Here is a 26,188-nt window from a genome sequence, read left to right as displayed (position 1 = left end):
GAAACAATAATGAATAATTTAAAATTTCTTTACCAGAAAATAAATTATCCTTTTAAAAGAGTCATTCAGCTTAAGACAGGAAATTTTTAATTTTCCTACCCCAAAAAATGAGAAAGAAAAGGGATGAATTAATTGGGTGATCAGTACAGCTCCTTGAAAAGCACAAGGCTATTTTGGACATTTGGATTTCCAAGTGCTAATTTGAGGTATCAAGACTTAAAAAAAAAAAATGTAATGAATTAAAATTCAAGATCCTGAAGAATTTTATGACTTGTTTTAAATTTTAAATGCTCTTTCAGGCCCTATCCAGCTTGTCTTAACAAGCTGCTGCTTTCCACCTAAAATATAAAGTTTATATTTTTATCTTAGAATACTCTGCATCCTTTTTATGTCTCAATGAATCATTTCTCTGTTTTTTCATGATATTTAAATAATTAACTCTCTCTCTCTACTCTGCCCTCTTGTAAACTATGCATTTTACCACAAAACAATATCTTGGGGAAAAAAATCTCTAGATCTTGAATTTCAAACTGACATATGAAAGATCAAATATTTCAGCCAAGAAATTTATAACTTTAACTGAATACTCAAATTTTCTTAGTCTTTACATTTAAAAGTTAAAAATCAGTTTCTCAAAAAAGGCATAATTTGAAAATTTTAATTTTCATATGGAAAATTTATAGTTAAAAAGTGAATTGGATTGACTTGATTTTATCATTTTGACTTTTCCTCTCTCTTTATCACATTTCCTATATAATATATTTTTTGCCATATTAGAATTTGACCATTTTAATTAACTCTACAAATTCCTGGATTTGATCATCAATTACCGGTGTGAATTTAGAGAAGTAACTACCTTCGTGGGCCTCAGTTTCCTGATCTGAAAAATGGGGAATTAGATGAGATGAATTTTAAGACCCTTGTATTTCTAAATCAATGTTGTTGTGCTTTTGTTTACATCAGGGTTCACTAATTTAAATTGTGAAGGAGAAGAGAAAGGTTATTATTCTTGCTGCTTTCTTCCTCACTGTTTTTTTCTCCCTGGAAGTTCTTGATTCAAAGGTTCCCTTCTCAATAGTTTTAGTCATACCCTACTGAACTTCCCTGATAAGTCAGCAAGATCATCCTAATTGCGCTTCTCCAGCATTTGAAGATATATCTTGATTTGGGAGTTGTTTTTTTTAAACACATAAATAACAGCCTCTATTTTCTAGACTTTACTAGTTATTAAACTAGGTTTTATCTAATTGCATCTAGGCCTGCCAGAGCTCTTTGGACCCTCTTCTAAAGAAATAAAGATTTTGAATACAGTGGGGTGCTGGAATAGGAGGAGAGGATGCTAACAAAAATGGATTCATTCTCTATTACTGAAAAAATTATACTTATACCTGATATTTATAGTTCAAAGCAAAATCCCCTCAAAGACTTAAAAATACTTTTCTCTTACGTTACTCATGGGACCTTAGGCTCCTGATGCTATGTTTTCAAAGGAGAAAGAAAAAATATATATATACTTCTTTGCTTGTTGTCGCCTCCATTAGAATGTAATCTCCTTGAAGGCAGGGGCTGTCTTTTGCCATTTAAAAAAACATATATATATATATCTCTGGATTTTAGCTAGCACATAGTAAGTATTTACTAAATTTATTGAATGGCTATTAACTGGCTAACTGACAGATGATTTCTTTTGTTGGTAGATATTATTATACTTCTGAAAAATGGAGACCTCATTTGTATTTATTTTGTTTATATTTATCTGTGTACATATTATTTTCCTCCTAAGAGATTACAAACTCTTTGAGGTCAGGGACTTTTCACTTTTTCATGTGGTCCTAGCACTTAACCTAGTGCCTAATACAAGTAGGCATTTATTACATGCTTATTGAAGCTAATTGAATTGAGGATAGAAGGCAGGTCAGTGGCAAGAGCAGCCAAATAACTGCAAGACTTAGTGAGCTAAATCCTAAACCAAAAATTCAAAGGGTCTGTCTTCTGCTGTGGCCCTGTCATTTTCTTCCAAGAAAGTCTGAAGTAAGCTATTTTTCACTCCCTTATGCCTTTTCCCCCTCATGTATGGACTTGGAATCGCAGTCCCAATTGGCCCAAATGATGATTAGCTTATAAACCTCTGAGAATGGGGACTGTTTTTACCAATTTTCATTTTGATATTCCCTATGCTGAGCACAGTCTGGCACAAAGTAGGTGCTTAATAACAACTTCTCTTCCTCTGACTTATGTGATGATTGAATGATTGATTGATCAGGGGGCAAAAGAAAGGAGGAAAGAAATCTATCAAACCAGCACCTCTCTAAGATGATGATCCCTGCTCTTAGGACCCCATGAAAGCAAATCTTGGGGAAAGAGGGAGATAAAAGGCTTCAGGTGTTCCCCACACTTAGAATCCTCACAAGAAATAATGTGCTGGAGAACAGTTGGTTTCATATAAAAAGAAATCAGTCCTGCCCCCTATCCCAACCCCAGACTACAGAATCCTTAACTTACCAATATGCTACCCAAATGCTTAGTGAGAAGAGACACTTTGAAATTATGGCCCTAAACATCATCTCCCTTTCTTAGTTTTTTCTTCTCTTTTCCTGCACATGAACCACATCAGATCTAAAGTGGGCAGGGAAGGTTTTCTATCTGAGGCTTACTGGGTAACTCAAGGGTATAGAAACTGGGTCCCCTAGCCCAGTGGGGAGCCTTTAAAACCTTCAGAAACCATTTCAATACCAGCAAAGTTCTCAGGGGAATTATAAAGGAAAAGCAGCCAGGCATTTTTACCGATTCTTCTACTCTCTTCTCAGAGATCTTTGGAAAAGAGAAGGTAGAAGCCCTTAGTTGTAAAACAGAGAGGTAATGTAAGAGACCAAGATAGAGAGATATAGAAATGGAGATAGAGAGGAGGGAGACAGAAGTAGAGAGGAGACAGTAGAGAAAGACAGAAAGAGAGAAAGGGAGGAGAGATAAAAAAGACAAAGAAGAGGGAGACAGAAGAATAGGAGCAAAATAGAACAAAGAAAGAGAGGAGAGAAAGGCAGAGAGATAAAAAGAGATGGACAAAGGAGAGACAGAAAGACAAAGAGAGGAGACAGAAAGACAAAAACAGACAACAAAAGACAGACGAGGAGGAGAGAGAAAAGGACATCGAAGAGGGAGAAAGAGAGAAGAGGAGCAAGACAGAATAAAGAAAGAGAGAAAAAAGGCAGAGACAAAGAGATAGAAGAAAGAAAAAGAGATAGAGAGAAGACAGAGAAAGGCAGAAAGATAAAGACAGAGACAAGGAGTAGAGAGAAAAGGACAAAGAAGAGGGAGACAGAAGAGGACCAAGACAGAACAAAGAAAGAGAGACAGAGGAGAAAGAGAAAGACATACAGAGGAGACAGAAAGAGTGACAGGGAGAAGAGAGAAAAAGACAAACAAGAGGGAGACAGAAGAAGAGGAGCAAGATAGAACAAATAAAGACAGACAGAGGAGAAAGAGAAACACAGAGATAGAGAGGAGACAGAAAAGACAGAAAGAGAGACAGGAAGGAGAGAGAATGACAACGAGGGAGCAGAGAGAAGAGAAGCAAGACAAAGCAAAGAAAAAGAGACAGAGGAGAGAAAGGAAAGACAGAAACAGAAAGGAGAGACAAAGCAGGCAGAAAGATACAGAGAGAGAAACACAGAAAAAAGACAGAAAGAGAAAGAGGAAAGGCAGAGAGAGACAGAAAGAGATAGAGAAGAGACAGAGAAAGACAAAGAGAGACAAGGAGGAGAGAGAGAGACAGGGAGACAGAAAAAAACCTAAAGAGAGATAAGGATACAGAGAAAGATAGAAAAAGAGATACAAAGGAGAGAGAGAAAGACAGGGAGATAGAGAAAGACAGAAAGAGACAAGGTGACAGAAAGACAGAAAGAGATAGGGAGACAGAGAAAGACAGAGAGATAGGGAGGAGAGAGAAAAGACAAAGAAGAGGGAGACAGAGAAGAGGAACGAGACAGAATAAAGAAAAAGAGACAGAGGAGAGAGAAAGCAAAGTCAGAGAGACAAAAAGGAGAGACAGAATAGGCAGTAAGAGACAGAAAAAGAGAGACACAGGAAAAGGACAGAGGGAGACACACAGAGAATAAAATAACAAAAAACCAAGCATAAATTTAGTGGATGCAGGTTTTGCAAAGAGCCTGGTTGTATTCCTCTATAGTGATTGATACCCCATGGTCTAGCAGACACCAATACCTCTCAGCTTGATCTGCATTCTGCTACTACAGATGTGTATGAGCAGAAAACAATCAAACAAAACTAAATTAGACAAACAAAATATTCTTTGACAATACAGTGTGAAAGGCAAATTTTTCAGAGAATTCCTTTTCCTCTTTAGGCTACCCATCTCTCTGGAAAGTCTTAAGACATAATTCCTTTACCATGAACTTCTAAACAGTAGGCACACATATACAGCCAAAGACCACTCAATCTGAAAATTGTTTTTTTTTCCCTCTCTTATGTATTTTAGTTAAGAAAAAATTCCTCCTTTTTAAGCTCTCCCAACTAGACCTAGATGTGAAACACTGGCATCTGCTTTCACAGGTGTCTCCCCTCCTCACCTTGAAGTTCCTCTTTATAAGAGATAACCCTAAATCAATCATATAAAGGTTCCTGGATGTTACTAGAGTCTATCCTATTGACATTTGTTGTATATATTTCACCAAATCTCATTCTAACAAATAGGTATAACAGTGCATTTCTGGTATCTTTTCCAACTCTAACATTCGGGTTTAGTTTTTTTTGTTGTTGTTGTTGTTTTTTTGTCTTAAGATTCCTTCTAACATCATTCTAATTTTTATAGTCTTTTTCCAGAAAGGACATCCTGTGGTCTAAGATCCCATCCTGCTCTGACATGTTTTTTTTAGTAATTCTTAACTTGAGGTTTATGAATTTAAAATAAAAAAATTGTTAATTATATTTTAGTATAATTAGTTTACTTTATAATCCTATGCATTTAAAAACACTTATTCTGAGAAGGAATTTGCAGGCTTCATCAGGTTACCAGAGGAGTTCATGCTACACAGAAAATCAAGTACTCTTGTGTTATATTCTAAGATTTATTCTTGCTTTCAGGATATCTTCCATCATCCCTCCATGCATCTAGCATGGAGCTCTTTATGTATATGTTCCATTCCCATTCCCATTAGAATAAATGATCTCTTTGCTTCCTGTCTTGGGGAGGGAGGGGGTATAAGGGAGAAAGGGAGAAAATTTTGGAACAGAAAATCTTACAAAAATCAATGTTGGGAACGATATGTGTATCTGAAAAACTAAAATACTACCAAGAGAAAAAAATAAGAATAAATGCTCCTGGAGAGCAAGCACTTGAAGTTTTTTTTTTTTAATTTTGTACTTATTTGATTATTTTGCTTTTCTTGTATTTCCAGAGTTTATAATAAGTGCTTAATAAATGCTTATTGAATAACTGAGAGGTCTAACAACCATTGGCCGTGAAATCCTAGGTAAGGCACTTAATCTTTCCAGGTCTCAGTTTCTTCGTCTGTAAAATGGTAGGGTGGGGTAATTGGATTCTGTAACCTCCACATTTCTCTCAGCTCTCAATTTATATCCTATGATTGGAGGCAGAAAAAATGGGTTCTAAACTGATTTTTAATACTTATTAGCTATGTGATTGTAGTCAACTCAGTTAACCTCCTCTTGTTCTACTTTCTTATCTATAAGGCTGAGAGAATAATAGTCATCCCACCTAATTCACAGGGTCATTGTGAAGATGAAATGAAATTACATATATATATGTATTTTATGCTTAATTTTACAGTGCTATAATAATTAATTCTTATTATTTTCAACTAATTTTTCCAGAACTAATTTATTGGAAAATTTTTCTAGAAAAAAAATAACAATATGGCTATCTCTCTTGAAGACAGGATCTAAATCTTAATTTTCTCTAATAGATAATAGCCAATCTCTTTCTCTCCCTCCCACTTTTTTTTTTTTTTTTTTTTGGTTCCAGATCTATGATTTCATAGTAATTTTCCTTCTTTCTTTGAGAAACCATAATATATCAAAGGCAGCTAGGTGGCGCAGTGAATAGAGCGCCAGGCCTGGCATCAGAAAGGCTTGAATTCAAATTCACTCTCACAGAGAAGTGACTGAGCAAATCATTGCACCCTGTTGCCTCAGTTTCCTCGCCTGTAAAATGAACTGGAGAAAGAAAAACAAATATTCTCCTGTATCTCTGCCAAGAAAACCCCAGTTGGGGTCACAAAGAGTCAGATACAACTGAAAAATGATTGAAATATGTCACTTGTGCAGATAAATCCATGCTTTCATCAGGACACATTGACTTGATGCTATCATGATTCACCTCATTTGGGGCTCCCTTTCCGTCTATTTACACAGGGATATCTAGTGGGTTTATTTCTTTTTCTGACTCTATTTCTCCATCCATATGGTCCTCAGATTCTTTGGTCATGGTACAACATTGGTAGGTGAAAAAGCCTGCTGACCCAATAGCCACCAAAATAAAATTAAACTAACCAAAATCCCAAATGAGGAATTTTTCTCATATAGCTAAACTACTAATAAGGTTTCATATTATTATTTTTAAAATATTTTAATATTTTTTTAAAAATATTTTTATTTATTAATGATAGAAAAGTTTTTGCTCTCCCTTAAATATTATTAACATAAAATATTTTTAGTGGATGTAGTGAGGCTGAATAGGCTTTATTAGTTTTGAAAATCCTAGTTAACACTTTGTGATGCAATGATTCAAGGGCATAGTTCTAAATTTAGGCTTTTTGATACTTGTTTTTAATGGCTCTCCTAGCTGAAATGGTTTTGATATTTATTTTTTGTGCCTTTTCATGGAAATCCAAGTCTGCAGTAGAAAAGATGGTTTTAAGAAAAATCCTATTAAAAACACTAGAGAGTTTTCCTTAAAATTATCAGTAGCATCTATTTAAAATCATCAACAAGCATCATATATAATGGGGATAAACTAGAACCATTCCCTACTAGTAAGATCAGGGATGAAACAAGGTTGCCCACTATCACCATTACTATTGAATATTATTGTATTATAAATGTTAGCTTTATCAATAAGAGAAGAAAAAGAAAAAGGAATTTGAGTAGATAATGAGGAAACCAAATTATCACTCTTTGTAGATGATATGATGGTATACTTAGAGAATCCTAGAGAATCAACTAAAAAACTACTAGAAACAATTCACAATTTTGGCAAAGTTGCAGGATACAAAATAAATCCACATAAATCATCAGCATTTCTATATGTTACCAACAAAGTTCAGCAGCAAGAGATATAAAGAGAAATTCCATTTAAAATAACAGTAGATAATATAAAATATTTGGGAGTCTACTTGACAAGACAAAGTCAGAAACTATATGAACAAAATTATAAAACACTGCACATAAATAAAGTCAGATTTAATCAACTGGAAAAATATCAAGTGCTTGTGGGTAGGCCGAGCTAATATAATAAAAATGACAATACTACCTAAATTAATCTCCTTATCCAGTACCATACCAAACTCCGAAGAAATTATTTTACAGATCTAGAAAAAATAAAACAAGGTGGCCTAACTGTGCCAGATCTAAAACTATTACAAAGCAGCAGTCATCAAAACCATTTCATCATACACAAGTCATTTATCAAATTAAAGACTTTAAATAATTTACAAATCTCAAACAACAACACTCCTATGTAACTGTATATTTAATGCTCTGGATGAGTTTATAGGACCCTAAACAATATGAGACATGCTTATCTTTCTCCAGACAGGAGGATCACAAGTACAAAAGTTGGAGTTTATATTTCTGGAAGATATGTCATTATTGATATTATTTTGCTTAAAATATTAAAAAAGAACCAATTTCTAGAGCACGTTAAAATTTACAAAGTAGTTTCTATGCAACAACCCTCATTTGCTATTTGCTTTCTTTGTGACTTTGGGCAACTATTAAACCTATTTGCATTTCATTTTTTTCATCTGTAAAACAGAGCAGGGGTTGAAATAGACAACAACTATGGTCCTTTCCAGCTCTGTCTATATGATCCTATGACTCCTGTTTTTACAGATGAGATAAATAACTTTCAGAGAAGTTAAAACAACTTGCCCATATTTATACAAATAGGAGTCCAACAGATAACATAGATCTGTTGCTTAAAGGGACATCTTGTTCAATTTTCCATCATTTTACAAATGATGAAATTGAGACCTGGCTATCAGAACCAATCTGGTGTCAGATTGATTCATTTAGGTTTGAGAAGAAATCAGTTTTTCCTCAATCACCTACAAAATTCAGGCAAAATCACTTGTTTGATGGATTTGTTTTCTCCCTTAGATTTTCTAGATATTTGCAACTGACAACATATCAGTAGAAATCCATGTCTTCTATTCAGCTATCAAGAGTAGGACCAGCTAACTCTGATTTTCATTTTTATTACTGGAGAAAATTAAGAAAAGGATTATTATGGTCCTTCTGAGGATCTAATAAGAATAAAGCTGAGAATCCAGGTTTTTTAATCCTTCTTCTTTGGTTTTAGGTACAGGCAACTGTTCCTAGAGAAGTGACTGATGGGACAGAGCTGATAGATTTCTGCTAGAGAAAAGGAAGAAAATACTGTCCAAAAGTAGAATAGACTGCAGAAGAGATAATGGATTCATATTCCATAGTGATATTCAAGCAGAGGATTTTTGGACCATTTGTTGTAGATGTTCTCATCTAGGTAAGCCCGGAAGATTGCATGGAAGGAGTAAGACCCAACAACTTCTCTCAGCCCCAGTTTCTTCATTTGTAAAATAAGAATAATGATTGTACTTTCCCCACCCCCTTCCAGGGCTGTTATGAGAATCAAATTAGAGCATATCTATAAAGTATTTTGCAAACCTTAAAGCACCATAGAAATACCAGAGAAGGTAATGATGGGGGGATGATGCTAGTCAGATGTTTTTCAGTTGTGAATTGGCTTAGCTGATCTCTAAGTTCCTTTCCAGATCAAGGGTTCTCTAATTCAGTTTTGTTTAGCAAGATATGCTGGTCCTTTTTTGGAGGGTGAGGAGGGTGTTGCTCTAGTTCCTATTATGTCTTAAGGCCATTTTGAAAGAGCCATCTCAAACCAGAACACTGCCAGAAATACCCAAGCAACTCCCTTTTCTCTCCATCTTCCTCCCACTTAAATCCATTAAGCTCCTTAAAAAAAATGTTCTGTGATTTATTTTTCTAAAAGTATGTTATTTTATTGATTCACATGTGGTTGAACTTTGCTAAAAAGGAGACATTTTGTTTCTCTGGGAACCCAGCTTATTTGGATTTTCTTTCTGGAAAAAAAAAAAAAGGTAACTATAACCTCACATAGGAACAAAAGTATCAGATATTCCACTTGAATCTATTTTTTTTAAAACTAAGAAAACAGTAGCTTGAATAAAACATGTACTTTCTCCCTTTAGAGGCCCCTGTTCATTAATATGCCACCATGCTTTGTACATAGTTACAAAACCATTTTTATTTTCACCCAAAGCTGTGATTTTGTTCTAATAGAGCACTCCTGCTCTGGAAATTCCTTCCACTAACACAGACCAACAATTCATCTGTAATTTATAATCTCAGCGAGTTGCCAAGGCTACTGAGAATTGGAGTTTCTTACACATGGTCACACAGCTAGAACATGTCACAGACAAGATTAGAATCTAGATATTTCTGAGAACAAGTCCAGTCCTCTATCTATTCTAGCATAAAATCTTCATATAATCAGATATAGTATTTATGCAAAGCAATTAATTCTTTAGTATTTTATGTAATGGGATCCCATAGATTACTGGAATTTAAAGATAAATCCCTAACTCTATCCTCAAATTTTTTCCAGTACTTAAAAACAAGTCACCACTTTTTCATTTCCTTTTCTTTCTATTGCTACCTGGTTTAGCGGTCAATAATTCCTACAATAGTATATAGGCAGGCAGAAAGGATGAGAGAAGAATAAATATATCTTTATATATTACTCTTTTTTATTGAAAATATTTTACCCTTAAAGAAGAAAAAATAGTCCTTGGATAATTGAACTGGCTGTATATATATTAAATGTGTATGACTAGATGGTCTGATGATGCAAATAAAAACTGCTGGTTCTAGAGACAAAAGTCCTGGGTTCAAATTTCATCTTTGACATTTGTTTCCAATTTGACCCACAGCCTTTCATTTTTCTCATTTGGAAAACAAAGATATTGAACTTTTTTTGTTTAAGCAACCTTAAAAAATATTTTTGCCTAGGAAAGTGTTATAGACTATTTTTAAATTAGAGAATTTAGTCTGGCCAGTTTTTCAATGTGCCATCTTTGGCATTTTAATTCCCATCACAATGGGATAACAACATTGGATACTATTAAGTCCTATTTGCCCAGCCCAGTTCTTTCCTTTTGTCAGAAGAAGTGTACCTAAGTGTCATAGAAGGAATGTGGGATGGCTAGACTACTAGATTCAATTCAAATAAATCCGACAAGCACTTGGTGAACACCTACTATATTCTAGGCACTGTGCTGTTTTGATAAAAAGACAAAATGAATAAGACCCTCCTCCCAAAATGCTTATTTTCTACCAAGAAGTGAAGGAGGGAGGACTCTCCCATTGGTGGAATCCACAGAAAGGAAAGCAACAACCACCGACCTGGAATAGTCTTTCCTTTTTTACTTGCAGACCCATAGTCATTATTCAGTGTATGACTCCTAGGCATCTATCCATCCTTCTCTGTGTCTAGGTGTGTCCTGACAAGAAAGATGAGTAGGAAAATAATCCTTTCCCCCTGTATATTAAAGAAGACCTGGCTATGTATGTGCTAAAAGACAATAAAAGATTGGAAATTTCCTTGAAGCAGATGCTGTTTCACTAATTTTTGACCAGCACAGTGCCTGGCACACCTATTTCTAAACTACCAACTACTCTCCTATGGATTTACATGATATCTTGGGCTAGTTAGAACACCAAAGAATATGCACAGTGCCAAAAGGGTCTTTATGATGCATAGAAATTTACAACAAGATTGACAAAATGGTGGAATGAGAGGGGTACAGCTTTCCATCCATTCTGTGCTCATTCTGTCTGTAGCTCAAATAATGCCTAAGTTTAGGACATTTATAATCCATAAGTTCAGCCAGGTGAACATCTCTTTTTTATGAGATAGATTCAGGGAGGACCAATCAGAATTCACCATTTACTGATCACATGAAAAATTTTTTCTCATAGGGATTTTAAGGGTAAGACTTTCAGAAGTAAAATCCTTTACAGACTTCTAATTGCAACCGACCTGCTGTCAATTTCTGAAGTAGTCTGGGCAAATGCAACCTCATTTTCCCTTGTAAAGAGACATCTGAAATGCCATGTCCCTGATGAAATTCTTTCTACCCAGGTTTTTACAGACACAGACTTAAAGACTCTCTTTTTTAAAAAAAAAATTTAAAGTTCTATTACTTATCTCCTGGGCAGTTAGTGGTCCAAAAGAATCAAAAAGATAGTTCAAACCCAGCTTCAGACACTTATTGAGATCATGGACAAATCAGTTCACCCTACTTGCCTCAGTTTTCTCATCTGTAAAATGAGTTGAAGAAGGAAATGGCAAATTATTCCAGTATCTTTTCCAAGAAAACCCCAAATGTCACAAGAAATGTCACAAAGAGTTGGACACTAACAAAAAAACTACTGAACAACTTATCTCCTAACTCAAGTAAACCTCCTGCCTCCTTTATTTCATAATATAATCTATATTTTTAAGCAGCAAAGAGCCTCAATTTTCAGAAATAAAGGAACATTATTCCAGAAATGATAATTAAAACTGCCTTCTTTCTTGAGGGCCAAAGATCCCACTCAGACAACTTAAATGGAAGTAAAAACATAAATTAGCTTTCAATTTTGCAGTCTTTAGTCACTTTTGCTGTGTCATCACAGAACTAGACTATCTAAAATGCATCAGTTTTTTCATAGAAACACAAAGGACAAGGGTAGTTGGATCCTCTACTTCTACCCACAGTTTAGTTTATTGCTTTAACATAGTTTCTCTCCATGATTATTTTTCACAGCAAATTTAAAGAATGGACCGGATTTATTTTTGAAGTGGCTAGGAAAAAATTCAAGGTCTTTAGGACTGGATTATTCATAGGATCATAAATTTAGAGCTTGCCAACATCTTAGATAACATCTAGCTCAGTCTTTCCCATTACAGATGAAAAAATTGAGATCCAGAGACATAAAATAAGTTGCCCCAAATCACACATATAGCAAATAGTCAACTGATTGGACACAAATGAACCACAGAAACAACAAAAATAATCCTCTGTCTGAAAATCTTGCAGACTTTCTATTACAGGACAGGATGCTACTTGTCCATCATGTGCTAAATTTTTTTAAAGCACCATCTCATTTCATATTAATTATTTTGGCAACATTTACCTTACCAGAACTATCTAGATATTTTAGCATTCATCAGTATAAATCTACCCAGATCCACTCAGCACAATCATGGAAAGTTTGGGAACACCAATCAAGTTCAGGAAGTTTCAAAATTGGAACTGGTTTTTATTTGAATTGGCAATTTCCAAATCCAGGTGATATACATAGCACAAATTTAACAGCAACATTTTAGAACACAGTACCATGTAGTTGTGCCAGCTAGATGGCCCAGTGGATAGAGTGCTGGACTTGGAATCAGGAAGACCCAAGTTCAAAGACAGATTCAGAAATTTCCTAGCTGTATGATGTTGGGCAAAATCGCTTAATCTCTATTTGCCAATAGAGAAGGAAATGGCAAACTACTCCAGTATCTTTGCCAAGAAAACCCCACTTGACAAACATACATAGAGTCACAAAGAATGTGAAAAAACTGAAATGACTGAACAACAAGCAATTGTAGTGTAGACAGAAAAACTCATTTCTAGAACCAACCAACTATTTACCTAGTTAGATACTCCTTGGGTAATTAATAACAGATACAAATCCAGTGAGTTGAAGGAAAAGTGCCAGGGGTGGGAAATGTTCACTAGAGAAAGATTCTTTTAATCTAAATACTTGTTCTTTCTTGATGTCTTCAAGTGTTAGTACCCTCTCTCTACTTCTCAAAATTAGTCTATATTTGACATTTTCCCCTCTGTATACATGTGTGTCTCTTCAAGTAGAATGTAAGTTCCCTTGGAACAAGGGATTTTTTTCTTTTTGTCTTTGTATACTGTATAGCCCAGTGTCTATCACATAGTAGAAGCTTAATAAATTCGAGTTTCAGCCACTTGCAGATAAATGCCCAGCCATTGTATGGAATCTATAAAGAGTGGATTACATTAATTAATTACACTAATTTATCAGAATGTATGCCATTCTTAAACTGCTCTATTCATAATCTTGAAAACTTTAGATCAATCAGTCATATGACATCACAAAAATTCATGCTGCATTTGGAAATCATATAGGTGAAAAGAGAAACAATGTGGGGTACTGAATGGAAGGGAAACTTGCCATGAAAAAGACCTGGATTTAAGACCTGCCCAAAATATATTAGCTGACATGACCATGGATAAGTCACCCTCAGTGCTCCCTAGTGATTATCTAAGTCTATATTGCAAATGAATTGCTGCACATCTGGAGGTCTCCAGTTTGGACCAAGCCATCACACCAAACAAACAAACCATCAACCAGAATCCAAATCCAAAACCAAAACCACAACTCAAAACCAAAGATGGAACCAGAAGTAGAGAAGTAAACAGAATAGAAAAAAAATGCTCATTGCTTATACCACACAGTACCATTTGGCTAAACAATACCACTTTGGAACACTGTAGAGTTAAAAATCATAGTAACCAGATAAAGAAGAGAAGGATTTCCCTAAGTACAGACTCTCCTACCAACATGAATCCACTTGGTTATGTGTATTTAAAATGACATTTAAATTAACATCTTTAGCACATGAAATATCTTTCCAGATGGATGCCAATGACATTTTTTTAAACTGGCTAAAATCTTTAATGGGGTACATTTGTAGGGTTCCTTTCCATTAATCCTCACTAAAATAGAATCACAAATGCACCTATCCACATGCTAGTAGCCTACAAAAATAGTTGAGCTGTGGATCTTATTTTTCAAATATTTTCTTACCATCTGATTTTTTTTTAGGTTTGGATTTGTGAGCCAGCACCCCTCTGCATAATTAATACAACTCAAGAATTAAAAATATTTTTAAGCCATAGGGAAGCTGAGCAATGGATTAAATAAAAAGCTAAAAAGCAATCAAGATCAGAGGTTTTTTGTAATATTTGGATTCCCAAGTGAAGAGGTCATAGTTACCAACCACTGGGCAATAATCATGTCAAGGGCTATGCAAGAATAGCCCCAGACAAAATATTTTTCTTAAACATAAGAAAGTTTCAAATGGAGCCTTCTTCAACAAAAGGTGGCAATACCACAGCATTAAAACATATGGGGTCAGCAGGGAGAGGGAAAAAAGTTGCATTATCAATAGGAGGAAAGGAAACTTTAACCTATATCCTTGAATTTTAAAAATTAGTACTTAAATGCTATTTTCCTTTCCACAGAAGCCTCAAAAAAAATTAGTAGATACTTAGAAAGTACTATAAAACCAATGCATTTTGCATTGATGTTGATGGAGTTTAATAAAATACTATTATTATCAATATTAAAAACAAGAACTTAAAATGTAGTAGGAAATGCTACATTTTTTAGCACTTTATAATGACAATTTAAAAATTCTTGATCAAAGAAAAGGATATGTGGAAAATAAAAGGACATTTAACTTACATACCAATTTTCTAGAACACAGGATATATTTTTCAGCTTTAAGAATGATAAAGTCTTTCCCTTGTATGGGATTTTAAAAATGAACATTTCAAGAAGATTACATTGATATCTTTCAATCTAAATAATAGATATAAATCAATTAGAAATATTATTTTAGGGTAAAATGACCAAGGTAATTTAAAAAGGATATTGAAAATTATTTTTAAGAAGTTGGAATTTATGCAAGTGATTTTTAAAATGAAAAATTTTTTAAGCTGCAAAAATTTAAAAGGTCTTTCTAATTTAAAAACTGTTTAATAGTAGATCCAAAATGACTATCTCATAAGGAAATATTTTTCAGGCATGCCCAAAGAATGGGATAGAATATCATACAATAATAAAATAGCATAATAGATAATTTCATTTCAATCTTTAGCTATGTATGATATTATTAAGAATTTATTTTTAATTATTAAGTCATAAACCCACATTTTGAAAAATAAACTATGAATTCCATATATTTTAAAAGCAAAATGTAGAGCTGCCATTGAAAAATGTTATTTTTTATTAAAATGGATACATGAGACTTTGAAGAGTTAAGACATTTAATAGATCAAATTCAAGAAGAAATAAACATTTTTCTTTTTGTTTATTGTATCCAATATCAATATGAAAGAAAATTTATCACTGATTCTATTCATGCCAAAATATGTAATTTAAAAAGTCTTTTTAAAAAATCCAGAATTTTTTTTTTTGCTTTTCTGATGCCAAACTTTTATATATTTGAAATAATAAAACAATTGATATCTGTCATACCTGCCATTAGCACCTGTTAAAATTTGCCTGCTCCTGGCTATTTTGCTAATACTATTCAAAATTATATATATATTAGTTCTATTAAATTAGATATAGTCACAGATTTATTTTTTAAATTGTATTTAATATTTTTCCTAGTAAAGTCTTCTTCAGTGAATCCTATTTTCCATATATCTTATTTCTCTTTTTTCTATGTAGTCAGATCATACTGTTTTATTTCCTCCCCCTACTAATTTTTATATTGCTGCAAATAATAAGCATAGTTATAGAAATCTACTGACCAAACAAACCTCAAAACCTCAGTTCTACAAAATTGTACCTACTTTGCTTCTAAAGAAATATTTAAAGGAAAACTTACCATTCTCTTGGCAAAACTGGACAGCAAAGAAGCTTCTGGTCAGCTGCAGCTGCTGTTATTTCATTCTAGGAGTTGACAAATGGAAAAATTTGAAGAGGAAGGTTATTTTAGTAATGTTATCCATAAAAGGGTGGGAACTAAGCAAACTCAAAAGACCTCTTTGCTTTGCAATTCATTCTTTAGTCTAATATCCTAAGAAACATGAGAATAAAAATTTGCTTATGTAAGATGGCTTTGTTTCTTACTGCTGGTTAATTTCTCTTTATCAAATCACAAATCTATTCCTTAAATATGCATTTTCAAATATAGAGAATATCTGTACATATATGTATATCACATGTACATTATTTACCTACATGTTGTACATGTTAACAATACTGAACAGAACAGTATTTTTTCCAATATATAATATATATCCAAATGCAAAAATGATGGAATTTCTCCAATGCTTAAAATATACAAACAAATAAATAAATTAGAGATTTTTCTTCTAACCAAAAGGATAAAGAAATATGAGCATTAAAATTTCTAATAATTTTTCAATTGAATTTTAAATTCAATTGAAAACAGAATTTTTAATTCTATTAGTAGGGTCAATAGAGATTTTTTTTTTTTTCAATTTTTAAGTCTAAGGGGGAAAGACTTGGAGCTAAAATATAAATTCCTGATACTTTTAGCCAGATTTCTCAAATATAATCAAACCATTCAGACTGAATAATTTTTGAATTGGAAAAAAAATAACCATAGGCAAAGAGATTAAAAAGCCTTTCTATCCAGAAAAATAAATGAGTTTATTTATAATCATCAGAGAAATTTTCAATATATTTCAAGGAATTAGACAGTCTTTTGGGGGCTGCTTTTTTCCTCTCTTAAAAAATAAAGAATCCATTTTTTAGAAATCCAAAGTTATATAACCATTCAATATTTTCAGATTTTAAGATTAAAGAAAACAACTACTACTATTTAGAGACAAAGGCTTTAAGGTATATTAATTTTCATGAAAATAACCTCATGGATTCAGAGCAGGCAAACTGATTTTACTCTTAATAATTCAAATATAAGATATTTAAGGTTTTTTTTTTTTCCTAGAGCAAGTACAGAGTTTAAAATATTCTTAATGAAAGTTTTCTTCCAAGCAGGGAAATTTATACATTGATAAAAGAATAGTTTAATTATTGCTTAATGTTAAACTATAAAAATGATAACATTTAAGTTCAGGAGGAGCATAAAAATACTATTTCTACCTGAACAGATCAAAACCTAGAGGATTAAACTTAAGTTCTGAATTTATAGCTATTTCTCATTTTTAAAAAAATGACAGGAAGCCATATAATTAGACTCAATGGAAAATGAACTTCTATTAGTTATCAATTTGCCATCAGTGAAATGTTCTGATTTGATAAAAATGATATAATTTAACTTTCAGTGTTTCTCTGTTCTTTGTTCTGTAGCTTCTTTTAAAAACTGTCCTCAAAAAAAGAAGAAAAAAATCCCAATAACCCATAATCTACAATCCAGTTTATATGTATATAAAACCAAAAGTCTATTAAGCAGGAAATTATATATTTTAAATACTCTTTCCTGCATGCTTGTTTCTGAGATGGAAAAATCCAAAATCAAAGGTTTATTGCATAAAATCTAGTCTTTCTTAAAATTCATCAATTATTATTTGCTCATTTATTGTAAAAGGGGCTGGAGCTTCTAAAATATATTATTAGAAGTGCTATCTGCAAATTATTCTGATGCTGAAATGATACAACAAATTAAAAAGAACAACATGATGCTTATTTCAATAATAACTAGTAGTAAGGAAATTGAAAATCAGTAATTTGTTAAATTTTTGAGATTAGTTCTACTTTTGATATTTAAAAAAATGTTTTTATTTATATTGATCAAATTGCTAATAAAAATCTTTAGAAACTAAATTAAAACAAAATTTAATTGTTCTTAAATTTGTATTACTTCTACTACATTCATTTAGTGAAGGTTTTTGCTGTTTTATGTATATATATATATATATATATATATATATATATATATATATGGTACATAGCTACTATATTCTCAAATTTATTTGTTTGGGTTAGTAGTAATTCTGTTTTGTTTTGTTTTTACTCTATAATCATACTTGCTTAGCAATTTGGGGAAGCTAATTTTTGACCATTCAGTTTTGTTAAGTAGAAAGTATCATAGCTTCCATTTCATTTTTTAAGGGGCTTAGAATTTTTTAGGGAGCCCCCCCAAAAGAATCACAATAATTCTGTCAAAGCTGCATCTCCCAAGTCAATATTAGAGGTGAAATGTACCAATTACTAAACCTATTGTTTTGCTATAATTTAACTTTGTTCTTGCTTTAAGTGCCATACTTCTAACACAGGAAAGATGACATGCTTGGGAGTCAAGGACAATTGTGGTCATGAATTGTTCTCAAAGTCCATTTTAATTTCAATGTATTCTAATTTCATCTATTGTTAATATTCCTTCAAATTTCCTGCATACTTTAGTGCTGTGGGGATGGTAGATTTGCATTCTAAATCACTGGACCCCTCTTATTCCTATTTTTCTGACTGAAAATTATTTGAAGAGGTTAACAAAGATTGGTTTGTTTTAAAATCTTGGCAAATATATGATGGTTAAAGGTCCCAAGAGATACATTTATTTGCTTTCATGCTTAAGAGCCTAGATCTTCCAAATTTGTTGTCATTTAGTTATCTGTCTAGCACTCGGGTAATTACTAAGTTGTGTTCTGGACATATTCTACCAATATTAACTCCTCCAAATGTATATTTCACAAGGACATTGGTAAATACCATTTGAGTTGGGCTGCTTGTACTGAAACCCAGAAGTTGGATAGCTGAAAAAGTCTTTTCATCTTCTAGTTCTCCTCTTATCTGAAAGAAAACATTGCAGAAAGAGTTAATAATATGGGATCTCTTTTCTTCTCCTCTGCTTCCCCCACCCAATTTTATTGTTTATTTATATAAACATCTGTCTCTTTTAAAGAATAACTTTGACAAAAAATGTGAAATGGATATTTCAGTGACATAAATTAGTTGCTAATTAACATAATAGGTGATGGGTTGTTGGAACCATTGATTTGGTGATGGAGCATCTTAGAAGACCCAATCCAATGTCCTTTTTTTCCAGATGAGGTCTAGAAAAATTAACTAACATGACCAAGGTCACCTGGCTACAAAATAGTAAAGTCAGAATTTGAACCTAGGTCCTCTATTCTATCTTCTATCTCTCCCCAAGTCATTTTCTATTATTTTTATGGAGGTAACCCCATAAAGCTGAGTTTCTTTCTCTTTCAATCATATCAAGCATGAGCTCTCAAATTTTTCTAAGAATGATTATACTAAAAAAAAATGCTTATAAAATTGAGGGTATTGGACTCGATGGTCCCTAAGATCTCTCCTACATATAAATCTGTGATTTTATGAAATTGCTAACTCTAGATGGGATGTACATTTTTGATGAATTTGGTTGTTGAACACAATCATAATTCAGGGTCTCTAAGCTCTCTTCTTGCACTTTTGGTGATTTTTATTTTGTCTTTCTTAAAAAATCAAAACCATTATCTCCCTTTTCTTCTTAAATTCACCAGTCTGCCTACCAGTACAAGATTCAGGGCTGGCATGGATTGTATTAGTCTGATCACCAAGTTTTGTGTCCTTTGATTTGCCTTCAGTCTCAGTATGAGGAAGGTACATTTCGAAGCCCTGAAACACTTTCATCTGCTTGGATTCTTCCAATTTTCCCCAAATAGGCAGAGATATGTTTTAAAAACTAGCTGAATTTTATCTTGCTCAGCCCTTCTTTTAAAGATTAGCCAATAAAGTGGAATCATGGATAGTTAAGTCTGGAAGGGGCTATAGAGAACATCTATTCTAGACTTCTTTTAATTTATATATTATTAAACTGGTCATGAAATATAGAATGACTGTCAGAGCTTAAAGGGAACATGAAACACAGGAGACAGAGGATCAAAACTAAAGAAAACTTAGAACATAGACTGTCATAATTAGGAAGGATTTTACATTTCACTAGTTTTATTGAAAGGTCACTTTCTTATCACCAGAACATAATGGTACTTTGTTAGCTTACTTCAGCCAATTTAAGTTTGCATTAATGAATTAGAAAAGAAATTCTTCAATAAATCAGGTGTTTAGAAGTAACTGAAGAATGCATCTGCAAAATGCTTTGTAAAATGAAGCATAAGTCATATGAGACATAATGTAGTTCTTTAGTTTATCTTTAAAAGGAAGATTTTGTTTGTTGTTGCTCTCCCCCCCTTCCACCATGATGTCAAAGGGAAATTTGAACTAGTTATAGCTATTGTGGAAGTTAAGCACTTATTAACTATCTGCTTTCCCAACCCTATATGCCAATTTAGATTCATTAACCTACAACTAGCCTTAAGTGTTTCAACTACCACATAATTAGCCAATTAATTTAATGCTTACTTGAATCTGGATAGACAACTCACTTTGGTCTCTCTAAGTTGAATTGTTACAGGAACATTATGCCAATAGTACATTCCACATGCATTGCTTTTAAATACAAAACTCTACACTTACAGTCCAGTTTCATACCAACAGTAATTCTTATTTAAAAGCTCTAGAGTGTTGGCATTAACATTTATTGCTTTAGGAGGGCACGGCTGAAGTTTCAGACTGGCAAACTTTGAGAGTTGCTTGTATAATAGAAATTATTTTTTTCTAAGGGGCTAGATATTGAAATTATAAATAATTCTATACAAAACTTTGCAAATTATATCATTTGCTTCCTAGGATGATCCCTACTTGAATATCTTGAATACTTGAAATTTTAAGAGAATTTAATCATCAAATTTAAATGAAAACTATGCCCTACAGAAATTAATCTTTAGAATCATTGAATTATCTAGTTATTTAGGATTTAACAAAGTTGTTTATACTGCCTCATAGACCAGTAACCTTGATTATACTGGAGTGCATCATACCATTTTTCTGAAGTTGATCTCTTTTGATTTGAACTTGCATAATCACAAGTGAAATAATATCATTTAAAGTCAATCTCATCTGGCCATCAGTACTTCCTATAATCAGTATACTGATCCAGATACTACTAGATTAGATCATTAACTCACTTTGCAGTGTAGTCTCCCATCCTTATTCTATATTATTAGCGTTTCGCATTTGAATTTAGTTTTTTTTATAAACATGCTTCAAAGAGAATCATAATTTAGTCCCAAACATATTTCCAACTAAACATATTTCCAACTGCAGCATACATAATCAATTTCCAACTATAGCCTATTTCCCCCTCAAGTCTAAACATATCAATGCTAAACTAGTTGCTCTGTTACAGCCTTTATAACTTAAATCCATTGGATCCCATAGTTCTGATGTGATATAAGCCTTCAAAATAGTTGATTTTCTTCACTATAAGAATCCTATTAAGACCCAGTTTCAAGGATTGTTGGAAGATGAGCAATTTTGTAATAACTAAGCTTCAAGTGATATGCAGAACGCCCAGACACAATCTACTTCTGAACATTTGTTTTAGAATACTAGTTTGATGAATATTCAGGTAGGCACTTTACTACAAGTTCCTGCCAGAAGGTTAGATCTTTGCAATTTATCTTGGAATGTTTCTGAAGATATTCTACTCCTTCTGTCAGTTCTCCACATTTCTAAGCTTGGATCTCCAGTGCAATTATAGACAATGCAATACAGAAGGCTTTGCTTTAGAAAAACAGTCCTACAGTGGCGTGCCTTAAGCCGAGCTTCCAGTCTTTCCAAATCTAGGTTCTTCCTCCTTTCAAATGACAAGTTTTCATGCATGAGTGAATAACAGAGCTGTAGAAACTGAAAGGCAGTGGTAGACTTCTCAACACATCTTCTCGAATACAATTTTTCAGATTATCATCAGAAACTGAATTTGTATTGGCTAAATTAGGTCAAATCAGTGGCTAATGGGACATTTTTCTGTTCTTTTGTGTATTTCACAGCCAGATAGAAGCAATTTTATCACACATCTCTAAGATGTTTGGGCTGTTACTTTCATTTTAATAGATATCCATCCAGCAAATGCACAACTAGAGAAAAAGTCTCTAACCAAAGAACTGAGTTAGGCCAAGAAGGCCTTTGACTTCAAAGTTCCCTAGTCATCCAAGGGCCATTTTCACGAGCACATTCAACTAATTTCGAGCCACAGACCTTTAGCTGACATCTGGATTCCTGTTCCAATAGAACATTCAACTGGTGCACCATTTTCTGAGCGTCAGTTGTTGCCAAGGCTTCCATCATCTTGAGCTCCTCAAAGCAGCTCTTCCTTGGTAGCAAATTTCCCTTCTATCCCACCCCGGGACCTATTCTCTCCTCATCCTGAAAAATTAGTCCAAATGCTGGAACTATATGGGGAAGAGGAGAGGGACCTGAAGGAGGAGGGGGGAAATTATGGAAGGGAATTCCGAGGCAGCAACTCCCCAAGCTCCAGGGTACTGAGTCTGGGAAGGATTTTAGAACAAAACACTGAAAGAGGTCTTAGAATATAGAATGTCAGAGTTGAGAGATACTTTAGAGCACAAGCTGTCAGAGCTGGGAGGAACCTTAGAATATAGAATATCAGAGGTGGGAGGGATCTTAGAATACAAGATGATAAGAGTTGGGAGGGACCTTAGAACACGGGATTATTAGAGCTAAGAGGGATCTTAATACAGAAAATCAGAACCAGAAGACAGCTTTTAGGTAGTGAATGGTAGAGCTAGAAAGGAACTTTGAACATAGAATATTGCACCTGAAAGTTAGAGAACATTTCATCTACTTCCTTAATCTTATATTGTAGGAAACTGGCCACGAGCAGGGAAGTAACTTGTGTTGTCAAACATGTGATAAAAGACAAAGCTGGGATTTGCACCTTGACTTCCTTTAGAGAAATGAAGAAATGTTCCATGATGTAGCAGTGATTCTCAAACTTTACATTTTAAAAAATCATTAGAGGACTCCAAAGAGCTTTGGTTTATGTGGATTACAGCCCTTCTTATTTACTATATTAGAAATCAAATCATCAGTATCATCATAAAAATAGTTTTGACTTCACAGAATTTTTGAAAGACTCTCAGACTTTACTTTGAGAACTGCTGTTATAGAAATAAGAACCTATAAGGCTTTCTTCAAGCATTTGTGGATAGGAATAAACCATTTCCCCCCTTTCTCTCTAGCAAAGAGCAAACAAGAGAATTCCTCTCTTTCCCCCAAAAATATTGCATTCAATTCCCCAAATGCCCAATGGCCACTCAATAGTGGTCTGTTCCAGTGAATATGATTTTAGGCAGTCCTTATTAGAAGAGAGAACCAACAGTAGCAATCGGCCAATTTGCATTAGACAGAAGTGGGTACATTGATGTGCTTGGCACATCGTAAGCATGAATAAATGCTTATTGACTGACACCTCAATGCTGCCCTTTCTTTGATCATGCTAGAAGCCCAAAGGCAGCCCATTTTTCTCTGTGCAGGTTGTTTGAGAAAAATTTTAAAAGCTAGGGCTTTATGATTATCCCTCTTCTCACTGCCTGGGAGAGGGTCGTGTTCCAGTGGAAAGAGTTAATAAAATTACTGAATCAGACATTCCATGAAAGGTCAGTTTATACCATTGGCAGCTGCAATTTCTATTGCTGAGAAAAGACTTTCATGAAATCCCTTATTTTCAACCACTTAGAATAAGCTCTTCCTAGGAGGTCAAAGCTAGGGAAAGAAAATCCAGACCCCGGCCTAGAAGTTTAAATACTGAATATATCAAACTGTTTAATTGGCTGGGCTTAGAAATATATCACTCGAGCAAAATTCATTTTTTTTTAAAGATACCTGGAAAGTCTCTTTTCGTTTTTATTTTTTGGTGCTTTGGAAATGGCTGCTGTGAAGCATCCATCAGTTTGGTGCTGTCATTGTGAAGTGTTGCCGATTAATCCAGCCTGGTTACCTTAAGGAAGCAGGAAAGCTATAGAATGGCAGTTTCTTAAGGAAAGGGAGCAATTTCCCTTTTGTCTTTGTAAACTATGGGCTAGCACAGTGCTTGGCCAAGAGAGGACAATTAATAAAAATCCAAAATGAAACAGAGTAAAGTCTTATCCACAGAATTCGAGTTATTTGGAAGAAGCTCTATCTTATTCCTCTGCTTGGAGGGAAAAGCCTCCAGAAATGGCAGCTTACAGCTTTCCAGTCCTTCCTCTACCTCTTATCATCTGTGTGAACTTAATCAAATCACTTAAATTCTCAGCCTCAGTTTCTTCTTTTGTAAAATTGAGGAGAATTGGATTAAACTTTTAAATTCCCTCCCAGTTCTTAATCTGGAATTCTATGAAGTAGGAGTTTAGACTGACAGGGAAGGGATTCCCTTTTATATCAGGGCCCCCCAAATTGGGGCTCTGTAATGTTGTACCAGCTACATTGCTGGATCTGGGTCATTGAGGCAACATTTGGCTTGACTCTTGTGGGAAGCAAGGGGAAGCCCAGTTCTGTAGTGGTTCAGCTTTTACAATGAGCTTCCCAATAATCACTGACTAGGTAAGAGTCACCCAGGAGGTATTTGGAAAGCATCTTTTCAGTTTGATTCAGCATGTATTTGTTGGATGCCTGTTATTTGCAAAGTATTATGCTGGGCATCAGGGGGAAATTACAAAGGATAATATTAACATCAATTCTCCTTGCCAGCTAGACACTAGTAAACCAGGGCAGTGCGTTTCCTATCAGAGTATGAGAAGTAGAATGGGGAAGTGGAGATGGTAAGCCTTTGAATTCAATAGATAGGAGTTCAAATCCCACTTCTAATCCATACTGGCTGTATTACCCTGGATATGCCCCAGCCAATGAGGCAGCAAAGTAGCACATAGATTAGAGTACTAGGTCTGGAGTCAGAAAGATCTCAATCAAATCAACTGATCAATAAACATTTATTAAGTGCCTACTATATGCCAGGCACTGTGCTAAACTCTGACTCAAATCTAGCCTCAGGCACTTACTGGCTAGCTGTGTGATTCTGGGCAAGTCCCATCCTCATTTTGCCTCACTTTGCTCAGCTGTAAAATGGAAGCAAGAAAGGCGTCTGCTAACCAACAATGTATAGGATAAAATAAGATAATATTTGTAAAGCACTTAGCACAGTGCCTGGCACATAAGAGATGCTTCATAAGTATGTTTTCTTCTTTTCCCAGGGAACTTTTTATGACTAGAACTTTTCCAAGTTAAATTTTATTTTTTAATCAATCTCTCTCATCCACACCCCATCTCTCCATTAAGAAAGACAAAATCGTTTACAAACGTGTTTAGAAAAACTAGATGATAGATAGACAGATAGATAAAGTTGCTAATGTGAATTTGGTATGGAGGTTCTACATCGGAAGTTGTCCCATTCTCATGAAATCACCGGTCCCGATCACTCTCCTAAAAGGAAAAAAAGGGCAACATACCAAACAAACATAGTCCCATATTCCTTATTCTCCCTACTACTGAGTGTGTCTCCTAGACATATTCAGTTATGTCTACTTGAGCCCCATCAGGCAGTTTAGTTCTTTATAAGAACAAAACCAAAAAAACCAATTCATTATATGAAAGTCCCCAGTCATGTCTCAAACAGGCAAACCAGCTGTCTGACCCCGATGAAGCTTTGTTTCAACTGAGTAATTATTTGAAGGTCCCCTCTGAACAAGTCTGTGGAAGTGCCCTTTATTAGATGAATAAAAACCATTTTGGCTCTCAAACCCTACATCCAATAGAAGAAAGAGAACAGACATCACAATTTATTTCCCCTTCTTGCCAAGTTGGGACTCGAGACCAGAGATAGTAAAGAATAGAGATCCCAACCAGCTTTGCAGATCACAGGGGATGATGGAGTCATAGCTGATGGAGCCAAATAGCAGAGACACATGTTGTCTGTTGATCCAAGGACTTCCATTTTTGCACTTAGAGTCTCAGAAGCCTTTTGAAAAAATCAAAGGTGGCTTTTGTTGATTTACTTTTGTTCAATTTTTTTTCAAAAAACCACAGCTCCCTGAAGGATCTCTATTATTATATTTCTAAATTTGGAGCTGATGAGAGGCCATTTGAAATTTTATTTAAAAATGAAAATAATTTGATGGAGATAATAGTTGTGGGGTGTATGTGTGAGGGTACACTCTATTGATTTAATCATGTAAGAAGACATACTATACCATTTTCACAGATGCTGGGTTCCTCCTGATGAACAGGTAGT

General features: G+C 34.1%; 1 long non-coding RNA gene and 1 pseudogene across 2 annotated transcripts in view; both read right to left on the bottom strand.

The window, feature by feature from the left end:
- The window catches only part of LOC116419924, a 53,566-nt gene that overhangs the window by 24,472 nt on the left and 2,906 nt on the right, over positions 1-26,188 (bottom strand). For both annotated transcript variants that reach the window (XR_004230248.1, XR_004230247.1), the window contains exons 2-3: positions 18,766-18,846; positions 15,956-16,020 (exon numbers count right to left, since the gene is read on the bottom strand). This is a non-coding gene — a long non-coding RNA (uncharacterized LOC116419924). The remainder of the gene's footprint in view (positions 1-15,955; positions 16,021-18,765; positions 18,847-26,188) is intronic.
- LOC100927033 lies at positions 21,132-22,582 on the bottom strand (annotated as a pseudogene).

This window comes from Sarcophilus harrisii, chromosome 6, assembly GCF_902635505.1.
Source record: "Sarcophilus harrisii chromosome 6, mSarHar1.11, whole genome shotgun sequence".
Lineage (NCBI taxonomy): Eukaryota > Metazoa > Chordata > Mammalia > Dasyuromorphia > Dasyuridae > Sarcophilus > Sarcophilus harrisii.
This window is presented reverse-complemented; position numbering and strand designations above follow the sequence as displayed.